Raw genomic sequence first — 12,163 nt, forward strand, 5'->3', positions numbered from 1 at the left:
CACGATTCAATTGTTCTGTTGTGGTGAGTTCTTCCGTACTTTCAGAACTTCGGTTCTCAACGGGTTCATCCATGAGTGGTCTTGTAAGTAGAGAGCAATTCCAAACAGTAAAGTCAGAAACATATAATAATAATTGTTCCAACGTATATATATATCTGCCTCTCGAGTCTCCTTTTCAGATGTCCAACACACTACCTCGGTCCTGCTTATATACAGAAAGTGCTCTAAAAATAAAACATGACTCTTTTTGTTAGAGGAGGGGCTTGTCACGTCAGAGATTATTCATCACGGGGGCGCAAGTCAGTATGGCATCAGTCATTTCTTAAAATAAACGTGTACACACCCTTCTGGGGGCGGGACCTAGTAATGTCAGCATTGCATCAGTACATGTACACACCCTTCTGGGGCGGGGCCTATTGACGTCAGTATGACATCATCCCCCTTACTACGCAGATTGGCGGCCATCTTGGATGATGCAATAGTGAAATCGATATGCCCCATAGACAGGGTCTAACTACTCGCATGGGTGATAGGGAAAGAAGAAAAGTGTTTGATTTTACAAAATATCGGGGTTTTATTATTATTATTAAATGTTGCTGAATGACCATTTGTTAATGTTGCTGGAATGGGGCAGCATGCCCAAATGCACCCTAAAACAAATTTAACGCACGTTGTGGCACGTTGTGCGACAATTGCAGAAAATCGATTTTGGCGAATGCATGTGAAACTCGGGGAAACAGATTGGGGTAGTGATAGGTATTTAAAGCTGCAATGCTCGTAGACGAGTTACAACATGCCAAGACTAAGCCTGCCGAATCGAAACATTGCACTAGGCCGCCTCCAGTTAGGTGAATCGCAGTCAGCAGTCGCACGGTCCATCAGAGCACCATTTCACGTCTCTGGAACAAGTACCAACAGTTTCAATCAGCTGGAGACTGGCTCAGAAATGGAAGACCTCGCATAACAACTGCAGCACAAGATTGCTACATCTGGGTTCTGCACTTGTGTCACCGAACTGCCACAGCAACGAACACTGCTGGACTCATACCTGGTTTGAGAAGGGTGTCTGCAGAAACCATTCGAAACCGACTTCGGGAATCTGGTTTACAGGCTAGGAGACCATATGTTGGCCCCGTCCTCCGACGTCAACATTGACATTTACGTGTTCGCTAGTGCACAGATGTACAGGGGTGGAACTTGGGGAAACTGGCGGCGAGTATCGTTCAGCGGCGAGTCACGTTTCCTTCTACAGCGACGTGATGGACGACGACATGTTTACAGAAGCCGCATTGAACATTTGTCAACAACTGCATCGCCCAAGTTGACAGATTCGGTGGAGTGAGTGTCATGATGTGGGGAGCCATCTCATACACCGGCAGAAGTGAACTTGTGTTCGTATAAGGTAACCTTACAGCTGTACTCTATTGGGATCAAATTCTTCGCCGTGACATGCTTCCCATTTTGAGTCGACAAAGAGAACTCTTTTAGCAGAACAATGCCAGACCGCATACGGCACGTGTAACAACGGATTTCCTACAGAATGAGAACATTAATATGTTGCCATGGCCATCAAGGTCGCCAGATCTCAACCCCATTGAACATCTATGGGACGAACTGGACAGACGTGTACGCCAGCGTGACCCGGAGCCTCTGACGCTTCTGCAGCTGTCACATGCACTGCAGGAAGAATGAGCTAGGATTCCACGTGCCCGGATTCAGAAACTCATTCAGTCTATGTGATTGCAGTGATTATTGCTGCTGGTCGCCACACGAGGTACTGATTTCAGCGCCCTCGTGCGACGTTGTTTGGTGACGAAAACGCCTCCACTGCCGTCGGTCCATAGCAAGAACATTGTCACGTACTCATGTCCAATTTGACTGTGATACAATCATAAATAACGAAATTATGTCACTTTGTATTAAAGAGATAATTCCATGAATATTTAGGCTATGCGTTTCTTTTTTGACAGAGTATATTAAAACCTTTTCACATTTCAAAAATAGATGTTGCAAGGTTGCTGGATAATTATTACAAAAATTTTAAATATTGGAATCTATATAATGGATCATGTGTAAAAACATTTATTAGTTACCAGGATTCTATGTAAAATTCTATATTGAAACCAGGATAAAGTCATATCTTTTATGTTATAAAAAGGTATAAAGTAATACATTTCCCATTTCTATAGATCACATACACACCCTTCATGGGCATACTTTATTTGTGCTTTTGGGGTTACTGTTTAGGTGTTTAGTATATTGTACATATATTTGCAGCTACGTTTATCTTTTAACAAAATGTTTAGCTTAAAGGGGAAAATTGGATGTTTTAACATAATAAAGGTGTCGTCGGTTAGGTCGTGTGAGTTATATATAAAATATTTACCAGCATTTATTAATGAAGCATACTGTAAAGTAGTTGTTGTTATTTGATATTTTTGTATGAATTCTTCATACACCATAAAATCTCCTAATTCATTGAATAGATCACTTATAACAATAATACCATTTTCGATGTATTTATGATAGAAAAAAGTTTTTTTGTCTATACATAGTTTGCTGTTGTACCAGATGTTAATACCTAGAAGGTCATCTATACTTTGCGGATCTTATTTTTGTTGTATTTGTAGTCAGCTGTGTAGGGTATCTCTCCAGAATACATTTAATATTTCCTTTTGTTTGTTCACTATAATATGGTCGCCGTATATAATCAAGTCAGTTGTGGGGTGGGTTTTTTTTTTTCCCCATGATTTTTTAATCGTAGTTTAGTTCAATAATTTTATCTAAATTCACTGAAAATGTAACTCGAAGTAAAGTAAATTGTTCTGCACCCCATTCTAGTTTTCATTTGGTATGATGAAAGACATCCTTTGAATATTTTTTTATTTCCTAACCATATAGCCTTTGATTTGGTATAATTTATTTTTAGCCTTGATACTTGTTCATAATAATTTAAAATTGTCAATGTACAGCGTAGGGACTCTGGACTACCATCGAGAATAAAACACTGTATCGTCTGCATACTGTGATATTAAATATTCTTCTCCATCAATGGTAATACCCTTAATATTAGGTGAATTTCAAACAATGATGCCAAGGATTTCGGCTCATAAAATAAATATGTACGGGGACAGAGGATCACTTTGTCTACACCCTCTTTCTAATTTAATCGATTCAGACAAAAACCCGTTTTGTATTACACTTGATCTAGAGTTATTATAAAGCGTCTTAATCCAGTGTTAATAGATATTTTAAAATATCTAGTGTTTTATATATAAAGGACTATGATGTCGAATCGAAAGCTTTTTCAAAATCAATTAGAAGTAGTAACCCTGGAATGTCATTCATTTCAGTGTAAAACATAATATCGTATATCAATCTTATTCAGTGTAAAACATAATATCGTATATCAATCTTATATTTTCTCCTATATATATACCCTTAATAAATCCTGTTTGGTCTTTATCTATTATTTTATCAAGAAGGTTTTTTTTTTCAATTCTATTTGCAATACAACCAGAGGCCATTTTGTAGGTGCAGTTTAGAAGTGTTATAGGTCGCCAGTTCTTTAAAAACTCTTTGGGTTTATTAAGTTTTGGAATGCATGTAATTATACCTAATTTTTGTACCTCAGACATCTCTTTAATAACAACTATAATTAATGGATCAAACAATAAGCTGTCCAATATCACACCAGAAAAAGTTGAAGAATTCAGTAAAACCATCCAAGCCAGGGTTTTTTTCATTTTTCATATTTCTGAGATAATTAAGTACTTCCGAATATTTTATTTCTCCCTCTAGCTCCTCAGCTTCCTCATCCGTTAAAGGGACATTCCCGAGTTTGCTGCAATTTAAAAGATTTTATCGAGTAACATAGACTTTGTAGCGATTGTAATTACAAATCAAATATATTTTTCTGCATAACATATTAGTGGTTGTATATTAAACGTGTTTCTGATCGTTCTAATATTTGTACTAGGTTAAATTTCATTTTATTTCCTAAAATATGTTTTTTTCGTACGTTCGAAATTATTTGAAGACAAAATCCAGTTTGGGCTTCTTACAAATATTAAGACGACCAGAAACACATTGAATATACAGACACTGATATTCTAAACAAGTTAATATATTTAATATGTAAGTTTAATCGTAGAACTATTTTATTAGTCGAAAACATCTTACAATGCAGCAAACTCAGTAATGTCCCTTTAATGTATCGAATTTATAGTGAGCCACCATTTCAAAAATGGCATCGTCATTTTGTCTAGTTGATGCGGAATATGGATTTTGATCAAAAATACTTAGTTTCTTTTAAAATTTCTTCTTGAATCTTAATTTCTGTTCCACTTTCCAATTTTAATTTTTATATCAATTTATAGAAATTTCTAGATTCCAAATTACAAAAATATTTTAATGGTTTTTCACCTTCTTCAATCCATTTGGATCTTGATCTTATATAATGACCTTTTAGTTTTTGCTTTTCTCAATTCTATTAATTAATTTTTTTCTTTTCAGTTATTTCAGCATTGGATGTATTTTCATTTCTCTCAAGTGTTTTTATTTCATCACATATTTTTTGTTCTAATTCATTTATTCTTCTTTTTTCTTTTTGTAAACAGAAAACGCTATAGTTTTTCCCCTTATTACCATGAGTAGTATTTCTAAAAAGAAGTTGACTGTTTATAACAAAGTGTAATTCGTCATTGGGAACAGTGTTTAAATTGTTTAAATCATAAACAGGTACAGCATATCGACGTTTTATTTTATTGATTGTCCTCTGCCTTTCTTTATTGTATTTAAATTTAACGTCAAAATGATGTCTGCATGGTCTGACCTATAACTGTTTTCAATATCTGCCTGTTCAACCAAACATATTAAGCTATTAGACATTAGGAAATAATCTAATCGAGCTTGTTTAACTGGTGGTTTTTTTTCCCTCCACGTATATCGTTTTAAATGCGGGTGCAATTCTCTAAATGGGTCCTTGATATCAAGTATTTCTATAAGTTCCCAAAGTTGTTAGTAGTATCCAGGCCTATATAGAGTCATGACCTACTTTCCGTGACCTTGACCTTGATGACGTCACGTGACCTCGTCCTACTGGCCCTGACCTACTTAGACTGGCCTTGACCTTGATGACGTCACGGACTACTGTACCGTGTGCAACGTCCTACTGGCCCCGACCTACTTAGACTGACCCTGTCCTACTTAGTCTAATCCTGACCTATTTAGCCCGACCCCGATCCGTCGTACTTAGCAACGCCCGTGCTATCCTGTCTGTAGGATCCCTTGCTACTAATAGGAAAGTGCAGGGGGATTTTCCTCTCTAAAACTGTCAGAAGTATGTTTCACATCCAATAGCCAATGATTCATAAATCGAGTGCTCTAGTGGTGTCGTTAACCTACCACTTCTAAGGATATTTTTAGCGCCCTGAATGATGAATGGTTATCACTGTTTACATCCGGGAAGCGGTGGTATCTTGTGTTGCCAGTCTCTAAATAAAATACTCTTCGGAACTAGAAGTTACATTCTTAAAGACGTGAAATAAGAAATGATTTAAATAGGTGTAAAATAGAATTGTCGTCCCACTATGTCTCCCGCGCTAGCGCATTCACAAGATTATTATTAACTGACCTATTTCGTCACTTCATTCCGCGCTTCGCCGCTCGCACATATAATGGTTTAAATGACAGATTTTGTTGATGTCTCGGTAGCTCAGTCGTTAGCGTAGTCGACTTTAGCGTGAAAGGTACGTCGTTCGTATCTCATGTGGGGAAATTATATTTTTAAAACAAAATACAAATTTATAGTTTGTTTTTATTTTACTTATTTACTTACTTATTTATTTGTTTATTTATTTATTATGTTACGATTTTTTTTCAAGCATCCTCTAATAACCCTGTGGGGACGGGACGTAGCTCAGTGTTCCCTTGATGTGGGTCGGTCTGATATATGTCCAGCCAATGCTCCACAACTGGACAACGGTATGTACTATCCTGTCTGTGGGATGGTGTAGGATCCCTTGCTGCTAATAAAAAAAAAGTAGCCCATGCAGTGGCGACAGCGGGTTTTCTCAATCAATATCTGTGTGGTCCTTAACCATATGTCTGACGCCATATAACCGTAAATAAAATGTGTTGAGTGCGTCGTTAAATAAAACATTTCTTTCTTTCTTGTATAACCATAAATAAAATATATTGAGTAAATAAAACATTTCCTTCCTCGTAAAATAAAGATTAATTGAATACAAATATTTTGTTTTGTTTTAGTCATAGGAAAAGAAAGACATATTTGTCTCGAAGAAAGGAATGTTTGTTAAGAAGAAAGCCATAAGTGTTAAGGAGAAGAAAGGAATAATTGTTAAGGAGAAGAAAGGTGTGTGTGTGTGTGTGTGTGAAAGAGAGTGAAACATCCCCAGCCCATTGCTTTGAAGAAAGAACGCGTGAATGCAACTGAACGCTCCGACCTAAACTATGATCTTTTAGCTGCATTTTAAACACAAGTATTTCCCTAGAGTACAAGCCTGTTTACAGGGCTTTTTTAATTACCAAATAGGTAAATACAGTGGTCGATCTAGGATCGATCCCCGTCGGTGGCCCATTAAGCTATAGCCAACTAGTGTATTATGTCTGGTATATCAAAGATCGTGGTATGTTCTGTCTTGTACACACAGCTCTTGCTACTATAAAGTAGCGGTAGAAATATCCAATCACAAATCTAGTCATAGAGTAAAAAACTAAAAAAACAAACGCAATGTTTTGGTTTTTCATTTATTTCTAAATTAGAAATCACTGACACATATATAAAATGGACACACACTGGGTTACATCGAGAGGCCTTAAGGGCGACATGTGAATAATATGAGTGTTCATTTCTCTTCATCATCGTCGTCCTCCTCATCGTCGGAATCGTCGTCGTCTTGTTCATCCAAATATTCGCCGATCCATGAACGATACTGATTTAATTTAGAACGAATCTGTGGTCTCACATCTTTGTCTGGATTCACAAACTGTAAAAATTTTCTGGTGTTGGGACCTTTGTCAAAGTAATGCATATAGGTCAGAAAGCGAGAGTACGTGTCTTTAAATAACTTCCATTGCAATGTCTTCATGTTTCTTTCAATGGCATCTTGGGACATGTTTTTTTCTTCGTAGCGTTTCCTCTTGCTTTCGATATAGTCATGATTGATGTCGAATTCACGTTCCACCATGAGACGAATGCCTTCGTTTTCCAGGTCGGGCGACGGCTCTTCTTCTTTTTCTTTTCCCTTTTCGCACGTTTTCACGTGTCGCTGCAAGTCGCTTCCGTCTTTAAAGACCAGACCACACGTATCGCAAGACTGCATCCTCTTGACTTTTTTCAGATAGGGTTCTACCTCATCATCTTCTTCGTCGTCACTTTCGTAGGCGGGTATGCCTGGTAGTTTTCTCTTGAATGCGTTTCTTTGCATGATTTGCATGTAGAGCTCTTTCTTCGTCGGTGGCTGCAACTCTTCTGAGACATTCGCCGTTACGTTCGTGCTTTTATACCATTCGGACGGCCCCGTCTCTAAACCATTAGGCCGAAGACGCCAATGTTCGGGCGTGGTCGGTTTCAAGTCCACCAAGAGATGTCCGTAGGGCCTGTGGGTAGCTTCCTCAAACTGATGCATGAAATGACGAGTATTTCCAGGATACATCTGCCGTGCCAAAGTCAGAACTTGCTGCTTGTCGATGGGGTTGTTGAACAGCGCTAGATAATGGCAGTTTCTTCTCTGTGTCGGGTCCTTGCTGTGATACAGGTTCTGGTTGATAGCGATGACGGATAAGTTTCTGTGATGACTTCCTTCTGTGAACAGGTCGGTGATCCTTGGGTCTTTATTAGCCATACACATCAGGTCGTCCAACACGATGAGATTTCTGACTCTGGGATCCAAATAACGATCCTTTTCCAAATTCTCAGGTATGCCTTGAACAAATTTCACTCGAGCAACCATTTTGATCATATCATAGAGGGGTTGCCATCGTTTGTAGAGCCAGATGATGCGCTGGGGAGGCGGCTGGATTTTACCATCTCTCAACAATTTGTATACCAAAAATGTCTTTCCACACGACGTGGGTCCCGACACGATCATGGTGAAGGGATGTAGCAATCTTAGGGGATGCTGCTGCTGCTGTGGTGGTGGTGGTGGTGGTGGCTGCTGCTGTGGTGGTGGTGGTGGTGGTGGTGGTGGTGGCTGCTGCTGCTGTGGTGGTGGTGGTGGTGGTGGCTGCTGCTGCTGTGGTGGTGGTGGTGGTGGTGGTGGTGGTGGTGCTGCTGTGGTGGTGGTGGTGGTGGTGGTGGTGGTGGTGGTGGCTGCTGCTGCTGTGGTGGTGGTGGTGGTGGTGGTGGTGGTGGTGCTGCTGTGGTGGTGGTGGTGGTGGTGGTACACCTTTAGCATGTTTTTGTTGAAAATGTCTTAACATGGCGTCTCTCCTCGAGAATGTGAAACCACATTCTGAACATGTGCTCTGCATGACGACTCTAAATGAAATGACGATATCTGACCCACATAGTTCCTTTTATAGCTTATTTAGAAATGCTTCTGCAGTTTCGGGGCTTTCCAACCCGTACCACTTTGTTGTTGTTGTTGATGTTTCCGTTTCAGATCGGCTTTGGCTTGTTCTACCACTTGTTGTGTTGGGGAGACCATGACGACTTTAGGTGTCGGGGACTTGTTCTGTTCCTCTTTTTCTTTTTTCCACGTGGGATCGTAGAGTTCTAGACATCGATCCACACTGTACATGATCTGACTTTCCCCACCACGTTGAATTTCGAAGTGAGGTTGAAGTTTACCTTGTGCCTGCAGTTTATAGAAACGGGTCCACTTATCCACGTCGGGTACATATAACTTGTACTGGTCTGACATGTTGCTCCTCTGAAAGTTCTACCTCAAATGACGAGTTTTCCAAAACTATTTTACTTATATACCTTATGACGCATAAAGATATGGTACAGGAATGTTTGAATGTGTGTGATACGTATGACCAGTGTCCCTCCTCCCAAGCACAAATCTCATCGTGCGAGCTCCCCAAAATAATCGTTACCAAAATATTACCCTTTACCAGTGTTACTACCATAGGGACACGTCCAGAGACACACTCGTGGACCCAGGACATAAATAAGAAAGCAAAACCTGTTATTCACGGTTTTATTCACAACATACAACATGAAAACATAGCACGCAAGTGTCTAAAACATTTAATGTCTGAACAGGTTGTTCACATAAGGACATCTTGGAGAGAGTCTGTAATGTTCCATCACTGGGTCGTCTGTCTTCTTCCATCGGTAGACGCGAAGTCCGCAACAGTAGCAGGTGATGGCATCGTGGTCTCCCGTGTAGTAGAAACCGGCCTTGGCAAGTTCCCTCGGTTTCTGACGTAACTGTATGGGCCACCGAGCATACGTCAGCATCCGGGCATAGAAATGTCTCATTTCGGGACGATGACAGAACACGTAACGTCTCGAATAGCAATCTTCCTCACAGGCAGCATCTGTTTCACAGGCAGCATCCGTCTGATCTGTGGGTTCATCCACGAGTTCGCCATCTTCAGTTCCAACCCCAATGTCACGTGTAGCATCCGTTTGATCCATGAAATGTTCTTCTTGTTTGGTAGCCACTCTTTTGATCGTATGTCTTTCTGAACATTTGCAGACCAAGACGTCGTCCTCGTCGCTGCTGCTACTAACACTGCTCGAATATCCCGATGCCATCTTCTTCGTTCCAGATAGAGTGTAACAAGACACAATAATGTCAGAATCATAAAACACGTCTGTTCTCTAGTAAAACGAACGTATATCTGGTCGTTTTCGGCGAGCGAATGACAATGAAACCATATCTAGCCTTTTTATACTCTTTCGTGCCACTCTAAGTAGGTCAGGGGCCGGTGTAAGTAGGTCAGGGCCGGGTCAGTAGGACGTTGCACACGGCACAGTAGTCCGTGACGTCATCAAGGTCAAGGCCAGTCTAAGTAGGTCGGGGCCGGGTCAGTAGGACGTTGCACACGGTACAGTAGTCCGTGACGTCATCAAGGTCAATCTAAGTAGGTCAGGGCCAGTAGGACGAGGTCACGTGACGTCATCAAGGTCAAGGTCACGGAAAGTAGGTCATGACTCTATATAGGCCTGGATACTACTGTTGTTGTTTTCGCTTTTGGATGGTTAACATGTTTATAGTTCTTAGTATCTAATTTTTTAGTTAAAACTAAATTGAAATCTCCACATATTATATATTTTTTATTCTGAAATTCTTCCACATAATTTATACTATTTTGAAAAAATGGGGTTAACTACATTTGGTCCATATAAGTTTACAAGTGTTATTCTTTCTCCTTCGATTGTTATATCAACAATAATAAAAATTCCCGAATCGTCTTTGTTGTATTGTGTATTTTAAATTCAAAATTATTATTAAACATTATTGTAACACCTGTTGCGTTTCCTGTATAAGAACTACACACACATTTGTATCCCTTGTTCGAGAGCTAGATGGACATTTGGGCGGTTATGATCGCTCTCTATTGTCAGATATAACAGCATAGCGAAAACGTGGAATAGCTGCCTACCACACTAACTCAGTGGAGCTAATGTTAAACAAATTGGTAACGATTCCTGCTCCAATACAGCAATAAACGTACACTTAACGTTACATGTAAATACCATTGCATTGATCATTTTACATATTATTATTATTAACCAATAAAACAATCTACAGAAAAAACCCTCGACAGTTCCCGCTTTTAATAATATTCTGGTTAAATATGGAAGTACTCGCGGATTTCGTCTTGTAGTAAGTGTATTAGTGACCAATATGTGAAATATTTGATATCGGCAAAATTCAAAATGATCAATGTAATGAACAGACAGTTATTGTTGTGTTAGCGCGGGAATCTTTGCCTACCCAGTGCTAGCCATTGCGTGTTTTCGCTATACAGTTGTGTCTGACGAAAGAGAGCAACGATAACCGCCCAAATGTCGATCTATAGTCCATCCCATCATTCTATAAACGTTTTTTGTAAATAATCTCTCTCTGTCTCCGTCTCTCGCTCTCTCTCTCTCTCTCTCTCTCTCTCTCTCTCTCTCTCTCTCTCTCTCTCTCTCTCTCTCTCTCTCTCTCTCTCTCTCTCTCTCTCTCTCTCTCTCTCTCTCTCTCTCTCTCTCCATGTCTCGACCTACTAGTTTGAAAGTATGTGCGAGGGATCAGCTTTGCTACGGCTGAACAAAGGGGAAACTGGCCACAAGCAAAACACACCTTATTCACCAACTATTGGTGGTCCATCTCCAAAACAAAATCCACCTACTCCAGAAGAAAGCTAAGATACATTTTGCCGGATCTACAATAGGGTTATTATATATGCTGTGTATGATGATTCTTGATAAACATAGGAGTTAGGAGGTCAGTTTCTTCGAATATGTCAAACATATGTTCAGATGGTTTGCGAGCATATGTGCCGTCTGAGTGTATATATGGAAACCTGGATCTGAAAGGCTATACATAAAGTTAAAGTTTGTTTTGTTTAACAACACCACTAGAACATATTGATTTATCAATCATCGGGTATTGGATGTGAAACATTTAGTAATTTTTTTAACCAATGGTCTTAGACAGGAATCCCACTACATTTTGTTATTGGTAGCAAGGGATATTTAATGTGCATCATCCCACAAACAGGATAACACATACCACGGCCAATAGGCCCACCAACGGGGATTGATTACAAATCAACCGCGCATCAGGCAGACTCTTTACCACTGGGCTACGTCCCATCCCGGATTTACATAATAATTGATAATGATGCTGAGGCGAAAGAAACACTTGATGGAATAGGTGGTACAAATGTTACCACTAATTACCGATTTTTCACGTCCGTGGTTTCAGACACGTTCAGTACATCAGCTGAGCGTGAGCTATTTCAATCAGATACGGTTTCATCAGTTAGGAGAAAAAAATAAGCATAAACAAACAGATTTATAACATTGATACTATCATTTATTACTAATATATTGATACAAGGATCTAAAAATCGTGTGGTAACAGATGTGTGTATTTTACTAGTTGTAGGTATCGTCAAATAGCCATTACTTCCTGTAGTGGAAAGCTCTTTACTACAATCATCGTCTTAATAATTATTTAATGAACACAAA

Source organism: Gigantopelta aegis, unplaced genomic scaffold (assembly GCF_016097555.1).
Source record: "Gigantopelta aegis isolate Gae_Host unplaced genomic scaffold, Gae_host_genome ctg7929_pilon_pilon:::debris, whole genome shotgun sequence".
NCBI lineage: Eukaryota > Metazoa > Mollusca > Gastropoda > Neomphalida > Peltospiridae > Gigantopelta > Gigantopelta aegis.